The sequence below is a fragment of the Sapajus apella genome, unplaced genomic scaffold (genome assembly GCF_009761245.1).
Source record: "Sapajus apella isolate SASKATOON/1434 unplaced genomic scaffold, GSC_monkey_1.0 scaffold12, whole genome shotgun sequence".
NCBI lineage: Eukaryota > Metazoa > Chordata > Mammalia > Primates > Cebidae > Sapajus > Sapajus apella.
The window spans coordinates 24,881,729-24,894,043 of NW_022436952.1; positions in this window are offsets into that span (position 1 = coordinate 24,881,729).

Below are 12,315 nucleotides of genomic sequence, written 5' to 3' on the forward strand. Positions count from 1 at the left end.
GATGTGGTGGCGCATGCCTGTGATCCCAGCTACTCGGGAGGCTGAGGCAGGAGAATTGCTGGAACCCGGGAGGCAGAGGTTGCTGTGAGCCAAGATCGCAACATTGTGCTCCAGCCTAGACAACAAGAGTGTAACACCAGGCCGGGCGCGGTGGCTCAAGCCTGTAATCCCAGCACTTTGGGAGGCCGAGGCGGGTGGATCACGCGGTCATGAGATCGAGACCATCCTGGTCAACATGGTGAAACCCCGTCTCTACTAAAAATACAAAAAATTAGCTGAGCATGGTGGCGCGTGCCTGTAGTCCCAGCTGCTCAGGAGGCTGAGGCAGGAGAATTGCCTGAACCCAGGAGGCGGAGGTTGCGGTGAGCCGAGATCGCGCCATTGCACTCCAGCCTGGGTAACAAGAGCGAAACTCCGTCTCAAAAAAAAAAAAAGAAAAAAAAAAAAAGAGTGTGAAACAACCTCAAAAAAAAAAAAAAAGAGTACGGCTTATTTGCTGCAAACATGAATGGCATTTGGCACTGCATTAACTGCTCCAGACCTGAAGGGGGGATGTGAGGTCTCAAGAGTGGGGAAGAGAAGAGGAATGAGATGGTTGGGCAAGCTCCTGGACCTTGCCCTTGTCCTCTCGATATGGTCTGGGTTTATCTCCTCTTCCTCTCCCCACCACCTGGAGGTTTTCATCTGTCTATCTGTTGGGAAGAAATTTCCCCCACTACCAAAGACAGGAGAGCATGTTTTGGAGTAGCTGAAAGCTCCCTAGAGCCATACTGAGAATATTCTAACCTTCCTGACAAAGAGGCTACCTTGGGCCCACTGCCCAAAACAAAGATGAAAACAACGACTTTTCAGATTTATAAAAATCACCATATAAGGCCAGGTGAGGTGGCTCATGCCTGTAATCCCAACACTTTGGGAGGCCCAGGCGGGCGGATCACTTGAGGTCAGAAGTTTGAGACCGTCTGGCCAACATAGTGAAACCCCGTCTCTACTAAAAATACAAAAAATTAGCCAGGCGCGGTGGCAGGTGCCCGTAATCCCTCAGCTACTTGGGAGGCTGAATCAGGAGAATCACTTGAACCTGGGGATAGAGGCTGCAGTGAGCCAAGATCACAATGTTGTACTCCAGCCTGGGCAACAAGAGCAAAACTCTGTCTCAAAAAAAAAAAAAGAAAGATGGCTACAACGAGCTGTGATCACACCATTGTACTCCAGCCTGGATGATGAGGGAGACTGTCGCAAAAAACAAACAGGCTCCATGCGGTGGCTTATACCTAATCCTAGCACTTTGGGAGGCTAAGGTGGGAGAACAGATTGAGCCCAGGAGTTTAAGACCAGCCTGGGGGCAACCGAGTGAGATCCTTGTCTCTAAATTTTTTTTTTTTAATTAGCTGAGCATGATGGCCCATACCTATAGTCCCAGCTACTTGGTAGGATGAGGTGACAGGATCACTTGAACCCAAGAGGTCAAGGCTACAGTGAGCTGTGATCACACCCCTGCACACCAGCCTGGCCAACAGAGTGAGACCCTGTCTCAAATAGCAAACAAACAAATAAAGAAACAAAAACCCAATCCTTCTCATCCCAAATGGCCAAATTCAGCAATAACCAAAAAGTTCTTTCTGAAACCACCTTTGCAAAAATCATAAATGAGAAAATTAGTTCAATGAATGCTGACCTAACTGACTCCATCTTGCTTCTGATCTCCAAGCTGTCCTTGTTCATTCCTGGGCATGAGCAGAACTGACTTTGGGAGGAACTTAGTTTATAGTTTAGCTTTGAAACATAGATGATAACAGCACTTTCCAAAAACAAACCCCTTTTCTGCTTGGGAACTAGATTACTCCTGCAGGACTAACAAATTAGTTATAAGATTAGAAGTTATGGCCGGGAGAGGTGGCTCACGCCCATAATCCCAGCACTTTGGGAGACTGAGGCAGACTAATCACTTGAAGCCAGGAGTTGGAGACCAGCCTGGCCATCACGGAGAAAAATCTCTACTAAAAATATGAAAATTAGCTGGGCATGGTGTGGGGTCCAGCACTACAGGGTCCTATGAGCCCCTCTCTACTGGTTCGGAGTCAAGAAACTGTGGAACTGAGAAAGAGAAAACAAGAGTTTGGGCCAGGGGGTCCACTGCCAACCAAAGCGCAGAGTCCAGCAGTGGCCCTGAGTGCCTGCACACTCTGACTTTTACTGAATACAAAGCAGGGGGCAGGGTAGGTAGGGTGAGGTAATGGTGGTTAGTGATAGAGTCAGGTAAATCACATCTTGGAGATAGGGGCTCAGGTCTTTCAAGTAGCCAAGGCGAAGAGAAAACCTAATGCATCAGCACTTCTTCATACTTGTCAAGAAAGAACAAAGACATTAAGATTTATGTTACTATTACTGATTCTATCTTATAGGAAAAGGAGGGACCAGGTGCAGAAGCAGAACATGAAAGTAGACATGGAACGTGGCAGCTGAAGCACAGCATCACATAGAGACAGTTAAGCCCCCGGATGTCTGCGGGCCTCCCTGAGCCATCAGGCCTACCACAAGAGCTTGGAGAAGTGGAGTTTTCGCCTCACTCCCCAAGAAAGGAGATGTCTCGGACGTTTTGGACATCTCCTTCCCTAGCTGACTAAACAGCAGGTGCTTTCCCAGCGCTACCGCTGCTGCACAGCCGAGGCACCCTCCAGCAGCCCTGATGCGGGCGTGACAGAGGACTTAGAGCATTTTGCCTTAGGATCACTTTGTTCATAATGTCACCTCAGTTCCAGGCTTCATAACCTGATAATCATTAGTAAGATTAAAAGATTATATTGAGTATATATATTTCTGTGATTACATATGAATAACTATGTGATTATTCATGATTATATATAGGAATAACTATGTAAGTATATCTCTAATTCTTTTCTAGTTCTGTATTCATATGGAACAGGCTGAGGCTTCAGACCCTTGCCTCAGCACTTGCTGGGTCTCCCACCCACAGCATGGTGATGTATACCTGTAGTCCCAGCTACCTGGGAGGCTAAGACACAAGAATCACTTGAACCTGGGTGGCAGAGGCTGCAGTGAACCAAGATAGTGTGACTGCACTCCAGCCTGGGTGACAGAGCAAGACTGTCTCAAAAAAAAAATTTGGGTTAGAGACTGTAAGACTCTGAACCTCCCCAAATTGTTCCTGGAGATAACATCATTGTTGTAAAACCTAAGATCAGTGCTTGAGATATTTTCCAGACCCTGCACTCAGAGGATCAGCTGGCAACACCCAGATGGATAAACGGGCTGATCTAGTGCCCCCACCCAGGAACTGACTCAGTAAAAGAGGAGAGTTTCAACTCCCTATGATTTCTTCTCCCACCTGACCAATTAGCACTCCCCACTTTCTGACCCCCAACCCACCAAATTATCAAAAACCCCAATCTCTGAATTTTCCGGGAGATTGAGTAATAACTCATTCAGTTTCACATGTGGCATGGCAGATCTCATGTCAATTAAACTCTTTCTGTACTGCAATGTTGTGGTTTTTTTTTTTTTTTTTTTTTTTGAGACGGAGTTTCACTCTTGTTGCTCAGGCTGGAGTGCAATGACATGATCTCAGCTCACTGCAACCTCCACCTCCTGGGTTCAAGTGATTATCCCGCCTCAGCTTCCTGAGTAACTTGGATTACAGGCATTCGCCACCACAACTGGCTAATTTTGTATTTTTAGTAGAGACGGGGTTTCTCCATGTTGGCCAGGCTGGTCTCAAACTCCCGACCTCAGGTGATCTACCTGCCTCATCCTCCCAAAGTGCTGGGATTACAGGTGTGAGCCACCGTGACAGACAATGCCGTGGTCTTTATTTGTACAGAGGACAGGAAGAGCCCACTGGGCAGTTACATTTCCACTGAGGATGCTAAACTGGTGGAATACGGGCCTAGAGCTACTAGTGGCCATCAATGGGGTGGCCTGAGAGTAAAACCAAATATATGGCAGAGGTGGAGAGAGACAGATTTGAGTGCCTTATTCTGATGGCCTGAAGTCATATCTGTGTCTGGAGTTTTCAGTTGTATGAGTCAGTGAGTTCCCTTTTGGTAAGCTAGTGTGGGTTGGATTTCTATCACTTACAACACCAAAACGATCCCTTTTGTAAAGGTAGCTTTTTTTTTTTTTTTTTTGAGACAAAGTCTCGCCCCATTGCCCAGTGGAGTGCAATGGTGCAATCTCAGCTCACTGCAACCTCCACCTCCCGGGTTCAAGCAATTCTCCTGCCTTAGCCACCCGAGTAGCTGGAATTGCAGGTGCCCACCATCACACCAGTCTAATTTTTAGTATCTTTAGTAGAGATGGGCTTTCACCATGTTGGCCAGCCTGGTCTCAAACTCCTGAACTCATGATCCTCCTGATTTGGCCTCCCAAAGTGACGGGATTACAGATGTGAGCCACTGCGCCCAGCCATAAAGGGAGCTTCAAATAAAAGAAGTGTTGAGTTCAACTGCCTCCAGTAGGACCAAGACTTGGAAGTCCAGTATAATCTTCCATGGAGCACAGAACACCAGGGCCTCATTTCTGCCCAGAAAGCTGTTAATGTAGATAGCCTGCCTGTGATGGGGGATAAATCAGGACGGGGCAGTAAGAAAAAGCTGGCCTGCTCTGGGAACTTTTTGTTTTGTTTTGTTTTTGAAGTGGAGTTTCGCTCTTGTCCAGGCTGGAGTGCAGTGACAGGATCTCTGCTCACTGTGACCTCTGCCTTCCGGTTTCAAGCAATTCTTCTGCCTCAGTCGTCCGAGTAGCTGGGATTACAGGCGCCCACCACCACACCCTGCTAATTTTTGTATTTTTAGTAGAGACAGGGTTTTACCATGTTGGCCAGGTTGGTCTTGAACTCCTGACCTTGTGATCCACCCGCCTCAGCCTTCCAAAATGCTGGGATTCCTGGCGTGAGCCACCGTGCCCTGCTGTTCTGGGAATTTATACAGGTTTTGGTCCAGGTGAGGATACACACAGACTATTCTTCCACATCGCCACTAGGTGGAGGCTGAGCACTTCAGGTGCAGGGTCAGCAGCCAAAATGAACCCATCAGTGTCTAGGCCACCAAAGAGGAGGCAAGAAAGACATAGCCCGCCGGGCATGGTGACGCGTGCCTGTAGTCCCAGCTACTCGGGAGGCTGAGGCTGGAGGATCGCTTGAGTCTAGGAGTTCTGGGCTGTAGTGAGCTATGCTGATCTGGTGTCCGCACTAAGTTCCTCATCAATATGGTGACCTCCTGGGAGAGGGGGACCACCAGGTTGCCTAAGGAGGGGTTAACGGGCCCAGGCCAGAAACGGAGCAGGTCAAAACTCCCATGCTGATCAGTAGGGGGATCGTGCCTGTGAATAGCCACTGCACTCCAGCCTGGGCAACATAGTGAGACCCCATCTCAAAAAAAAGCAATGCAGTCCCCTGCCCTCCAAGCCTGGGTGTCTTTCTGCCTCCCTCTCTGCGGTACCACCCCTTCTTTCAGACACCTGGGGACTTTTATGTTTTCTATACAACTCCTCTCAAATCTGACTTAGGACATTCACACCCGGGAAAAAATGATAACAGCCTACAATAAATCAAGACAGTATGATACTGGTCAAAGACTAGATGCAGATCCAGGGAACAGAAAAGCGGGCCCAGAAATTGAGCCACACAAATATTGAAAACTGATTTTTTTACAAAGGATCAAAGGCAGAGGAAGAAGAAGGAGGAGAAGGAGGAGGAAGAGGGAGGAGGAGGAGGAGGAGGAGGAAGAAGGGGACAAAGATGAGGAAGAGGAAAAGGAAAAAAAGGAAGAGGAGGAGGGCACGGTGGCTCATGCCTGTAATTCCAACACTTTCAGAGGCTGAGGCAGGTGGATCACTTGAGGTCAGGAGTTGGAAACCAGCCTGCCCAACATGGTGAAACCCTGTTTCTACTAAAAATACAAAAAAATTAGCCAGGCATGGTGGCACACATCTGTAACCCCAGCTACTCCAGAGGAGAATTGCTTGAATCCGGAGGCAGAGGTTGCAGTTAGCCAAGATTGCACTGCTGCGCTCCAGCCTGGACAACAGAACAAGACTCTGTCTGAAAAAAAAGAGAAGAAGGAAGAAGAAGAAGAGGAAAAAAAAACAAACCCAGACCTCACATAATTTACAAAAATTAACTCAAAATGGATTATAAACCTAAAAGTAAAAAGTAAAACTATAACACGTCTAGAAGAAAACACGGGAGAAAATCTAGATGATCTTGGGCTTAATTATAAGGTTGTTTGTTTGTTTGTTTGTTTTGAGACAGAGTCTCACTCTGTTGCCCAGACCGGAGTGCAGTGGCACAATCTCAGCTCACTGCAACCTCCCTTTCCAAGTTCCAGCGATTCTCCTGCCTCAGCCTCCCTAGTAAGTGGGACCACAGGTGTGTGCCATCATGCTCAGCTAATTTTTCTTTGTATTTGTTTTTTGTCTCTCTTTTTTTAACATGCTTGTCTACATGCAGGTTTCTTTTGTATTTTTAGTAAAGATGGGGTTTCACCGTGTTGGCCAGGATGGTCTTAATCTCTTGACCTTGTGATCTGTCTGCCTCAGCCTCCCAAAGTGCTAGGATTACAGGCATGAGCCACTGCACTCGGCCTGATTATAAGTTTTTATTTATTTGTCTTTTTTTTTTTTTGAGACGGAGTTTTGCTCTTGTTACCCGGGCTGGAGTGCAATGGTGTGATCTCGGCACAGCACAACCTCCACCTCCTGGGTTCAGGCAATTTTCCTGCCTCAGCCTCCTGAGTAGCTGGGATTACAGGCACGCGCCACCATGCCCAGCTAATTTTTTGTATTTTTAGTAGAGACAGGGTTTCACCATGTTGACCAGGATGGTCTCGATCTCTTGACCTCGTGATCCACCCGCCTTGGCCTCCCAAAGTGCTGGGATTACAGGCGTTAGCCACCGCGCCCAGCCCTATTTGTCTTTTTTCTTTTTCTTTTTTTTTCGGAAGGAGTCTTACTCTGTCACCCAGGCTGGAGTGCAGTAGCCACATCTTGACTCACTGCAACTTCTGCATCCCAGGTTCAAACGATTCTCCTGCCTCAGCCTACTGAGTAGCTGGGATTACAGGCGCCCGCCACTATGCCCAGCTAATTTTTGTATTTTTAGTAGAGATGGGGTTTCACCATGTTGGTCAGGCTGGTCTGAAACTCTCTACCTCAGGTGATCTGCCCACCTCAGCCTCCTAAAGTGCTGGGATTACTGGTATGAGCCACCTCACCTGGCTATTTATTTTTATTTTTATTATTTTTTATTTTTTGAGATGGAGCCTCACTCTGTCATCCAGGCTGGAGTGCAGTGGCGTGATCTCAGCTCACTGCAATCTCCACCTCCAGAGTTCAAGTGATTCTCCTGCCTCAGCCTCCCTAGTAGCTGGGACCACACATGCCAGCTTTTTTTTTTTTAGTAGAGAAGGGGTTTCACCACGTTGGCCAGGATGGTCTCAAACTCTTGACCTCAGGTGATCCACCCACCTTGGCCTCCCAAAGTTCTGGGATTACAGGTGTGAGTCACCAGACCTGGCCTAATTTTTGTATTTTTTTTAGTAGAGATGGGGTTTCACCATGTTAGCCAGGATGGTCTCAATCTCTTGACCTCATGATCCACTCGCCTCAGCCTCCCAAAGTGCGTGAGCCACCACATCCGGCTATTTATTTAATATTTATTTTATTTATTTATTTATTTATTTTTCCCAGAATTAGCCTCCCTCTGTTGCCCAGACTGGACTGCAGTGGCGAGATCTTGGCTCACTCCACTCTCCCCCTCCTGAGTTCGAGGGATTCTCCCGCCTCAGCCTCCTTAGTAGCTGGGATTACAGGTGCCTGCCACGACACCCAGCTAATTTTTATATTTTTAGTAGAGACAGGCTTTCACGATGTTGGCCAGGCTAGTCTCAAACTTCTGACCTCAGGTGATCTGCCCACCTCTGCCTCCCAAAGTGCTGGGATTACAGGTGTGAGCCACCGCATCTGGCCTTGTTTTTGTATTTGGATTCAGAACTCATTTTTTGGTGCCAAGACAACTGGCTTTGGCATGATTTATGATTCACTGGATTATGCAATGAAAAATGAACCCAAATGTTAACTTGCAAGACATGCCTGGATGAGAAGAAAAAGACCTCAAGAAAACAAAGAAAGGAAGACAAGAGCAGAATAAAGAAACTCAGGGGGACTGCAAAGGCCAGTGTTGGTGCTGGCAAAAAGCTGAAGGAGTAATGGTGCTACAATGACATTATCTATGGCCATTGTGGATTTTTCACAAGAAGATTAATAAACTAAAAACTTTCACTGGGGAGGCTGAGGTAGGAGGATCGCTTGAACCCAGGGTTGCTATGAGCCGAGATTGCACCATTGCACTCCAGCCTGGGCAACTTGAGCAAAACTCTGTATGTCAAAGAGACATGGGAGCCAACAGAAAGAGCTCTCAAAGGCCAAAGCTAGAACAAAGTTAGCTAGATAAGTATACTGGAAGAATATATGAAGCATATTGGATTTTAATCCAAAGTATAAATATCCATGAGCCCATACTGATTAAATAAATGGCTAAAAAAATATTGTGGAAGTAGAGACAATATCCCATATAAAAGGACTCCAGGCCGGGCGAGGTGGCTCACGCCTGTAATCCCAGCAGTTTGGGAGGCGGAGGCAGGCAGATTACCTGAGGTCAGTAGTTCCAGGCCAGTCTGGTCAACATGGCAAAATCCTGTCTCTACTAAAAATACAAAAATTAGCCGGGTGCAGTAGTGTACGCCTGTAATCCCAGCTACTTAGGAGACTAAGGCAGGAGAATCGCTTGAACCCAGGAGTCAGAGGTTGCAGTGAGCCGAGATTGTGCCACTGCACTCCAGCCTGGGCAATATTATTAATATGCTATATTAATAATAGAAAAAAACTGGATGTGGAGGATATGGAATGTGTGAGAACTCTCATAATACTTTTATAATTTCCTGCACAAGATATTCGTAAAAAATGGCCAGTTGCAGTGGCTCACACCTGTAATCCCAGCACTTTGGGAGGCTGACGTTGCAGGATCACGAGGTCAGGAGATTGAGACTATCCTGGCCAACATGGTAAAACCCTGTCTCTACTAAAAATACAAAAATTAGCCGGCATGGTGGCATGCACCTGTAGTCCCAGCTACTCAGGAGGCCGAGGAAGGAGAATTGCTTGAGCCCAGAAGGCAGAGTTTGCAATGAGCTGAGATTGTGCCACTGCACTCCAGCCTGAGCTGAGACTCCATCTCAAGAAAAAAAAAAAAAAAAAAAAAGATGTTCATAAAATTAAGGTGGTCAGAAAATGTTTGATTTGTTTGGTTTAGTAGAGATAAGGTCTGTGTTGATCAGGCTAGTCTCAAACTCCTGGCCTCAAGCAATTCTCCAGCCCTAGCCTCCCAAAGAGCTGGGTCTACAGGCATGCACCATGAGGCTTGGTCTAGAAAACTGTTCTAAAGGCTGGGCGTAGTGACTCATGCCTGTAACCCAAGTACTTTGGAGGCCAAGGCGGGCGGATCACCTGAGGTCGGGAGTTCAGCCTGACCAACATGGTGAAACCCTGTCTTAAAAAAAAAAAAAAAAGAGAGAGAGAAAGAAAACTGTTCTAAAATTTTAACTTATTTTTGTTTATTTATTTATTTTGAAACAAGGTCTCACTCTGTTGTCCATGTTGGAGAGCAGTGATATGACCATAACTCACAGCAGCCTCAACCTCCTGGGCTCAAGCCATCTTCCTGCCTCAGTCACCTAAATATGAATAGCTGGGATTATAGGGCCGGGTGCAGTGGCTCATGCCTGTAAATCCCAGCATTTTGGGAGGCCAAGGCAGGCGGATCATCTGAGGTTGTGTGTTCGAGTTCAGCTTGACCAACATGGAGAAACCCTGTCTCTACTAAAAGTACAAAATTAGCCAGGCATGGTGGTGCATGCCTGTAATCTCAGCTACGCGGGAGGCTGAGACAGGAGAATTGCTTGAACCCAAGAGGCAGAGGTTGCGGTGAGCCGAGATCGTGCCATTGCACTCCAGTCTGGGCAACAACAGTGAAACTCCATCTCAACAGAAAAAAAAAAAAAAAAAAATGCTGGGATTATAGGTATGAGCCACTGTGCCCAGCTAAAAATTAAACTTATTTTTTAAAATTAACACCTTCAAAGATGTGTATCTTAGGCCAGGCGTGATCATGCCACTATACTCCAGCCTGAGCAACAGAGCAAAACCCTGGCTCAAACAAAACAAAACAAAACAAAAAAGATGTCCATCTCCAGGGCATCTAGTGTTAAAGATTTAAAAAGGGCTTAGTGAAACAGAGTGCCCATGCCCCATGTCCAGAATTTCTGGTTTAGGAAGTTTAGGGCTAGAGAATTTAGATTTCTTTTTCTTTCTTTTCTTTTTTTTTTTTTTTTTTTCCGGAGTCTTGCACTCTGCTGCCCAGGCTGGAGTGCAGTAGAACAGTTTTGGCTCACTGCAACCTCCACCTCCTGGATTCAAGCGATTCTACTGCCTCAGCCTCCAGAGTAGCTGGGATTACAGTCACATGCCACCACATCCAGCTAAGTTTTGTATTTTTATTAGAGATGGGGTTTCACCATGTTGGCCAGGCTGGTCTCAAACGCCTGACCTCAGGTGATCCGCCTGCTTCGGCCTCCCAAAGTACTGGGATTACAGGTTCACACCACCATGCCCCGTGTGAACTCAAGGTTTAAAATGTTGTATTTGAACGGAGCGTAGAAAGTTACCACAAGACAAAAGTATGCCAGATTTCAGGGTCATTTATTATGCCGGCGACCACAGAGGACTCACGTCTCTCCAACCTGTGGTGGCAAAAGGAGGGTGCCATGATTTTTTATACCCGAAAAACCACCTTGGGAGTGGGGTGAGGGGCGGGGATGGGGATGAAAAGGCTTCAGACATTCCGAGGGCTAGTGGATTCTGTAAATTACCTCCTGGTAATTTACAGAGATAAGGGTGGGGGTCTCCGGACATTCCAAGGGCCAGGGGACTTTTGTCATTCCGTTTGTTACTTAAGTGGTTTACAGAAGTCAAGATAAACATTTGCGGTGGCTCAAGCCTGTAATCCCAGCACTTTGGGAGGCAGAGGCGGGTGGATCACGATGTCAAGAGATCGAGACCATCCTGGTCAACATGGTGAAACCCCGTCTCTACTAAAAATACAAAACATTAGCTGGGCATGGTGGCGCGTGCCTGTAATCCCAGCTACTCAGGAGGCTGAGGCAGGAGAATTGCCTGAACCCAGGAGGCGGAGGTTGCGGTGAGCCGAGATCGTGCCATTGCACTCCAGCTTGGGTAACAAGAGTGAAACTCCATCTCAAAAAAAAAAAAAATTTGTTTACACATTATCTGGTTAAGGTGGAAATCACAGACCTTAGTTACTTATTACAAGTCACAGGAGCCAGGATGGAACTAGCTTGGGCTGCTTAGTCTGGCAATTGCCGGTAAGCAAAGGCTAGCAATTCTGGCAGTTACTGATAAGAAAAGGTAAGCAGCTTTACATAGTGGCTAGTTTGCAAAGCAAACTAGCAGTTTTATTTACAGTAGCCAAGGCTAGCAGTTATTGTGAGGAGAATGGGGCAGCCATTTCAACTTATCTAAAAACAGTTTTGCATTTTATAAAATAGTTTTGCTCTGGTTCTGGCTCTAGGCCAGCACAATATCACAAAAACATTGACAAAATCTCATCCCAGCTGGTAGCATTTGGGGAATATTCCTTAGAAATGTTTGGGAGACCCTTTGAGAGTTCCTTCTAAGGAGGTAAGGAGCCCATCATCTGCTCTATGTTGCTCTCTATTCCCAGAGGATACTCATCTTGCCTCGTCCTATGGCTCAAAGACTTAGCAGCAAACTGGTGAGATAGCCCTAACTCAGAGCTGGCCCCCAGGGAGACCCAGTCTAATGAAGAAGTCAGAAAGTAAACAATTGCAAACAGGCTAGGCAACATAGTGAGACTCTGTATCTACCAAAAAAAAAAATTAGCTGAACATGGTGGCATGTGCCTGTGGTACTGTCAGAGGCATTTCAACCAGAGCCATTTCAAATAGGGACTGGGCCGGCCGGGCGCGGTGGCTCACGCCTGTAATTCCAGCACTTTGGGAGGCCGAGGCGGGTGGATCACGAGGTCAAGAGATCGAGACCATCCTGGTCAACATGGTGAAACCCCGTCTCTACTAAAAATACAAAAAATTAGCTGGGCATGGTGGCGCATGCCTGTAATCCCAGCGACTCAGGAGGCTGAGGCAGGAGAATTGCCTGAACCCAGGAGGCGGAGGTTGCGGTGAGCCGAGATTGCGCCATTGC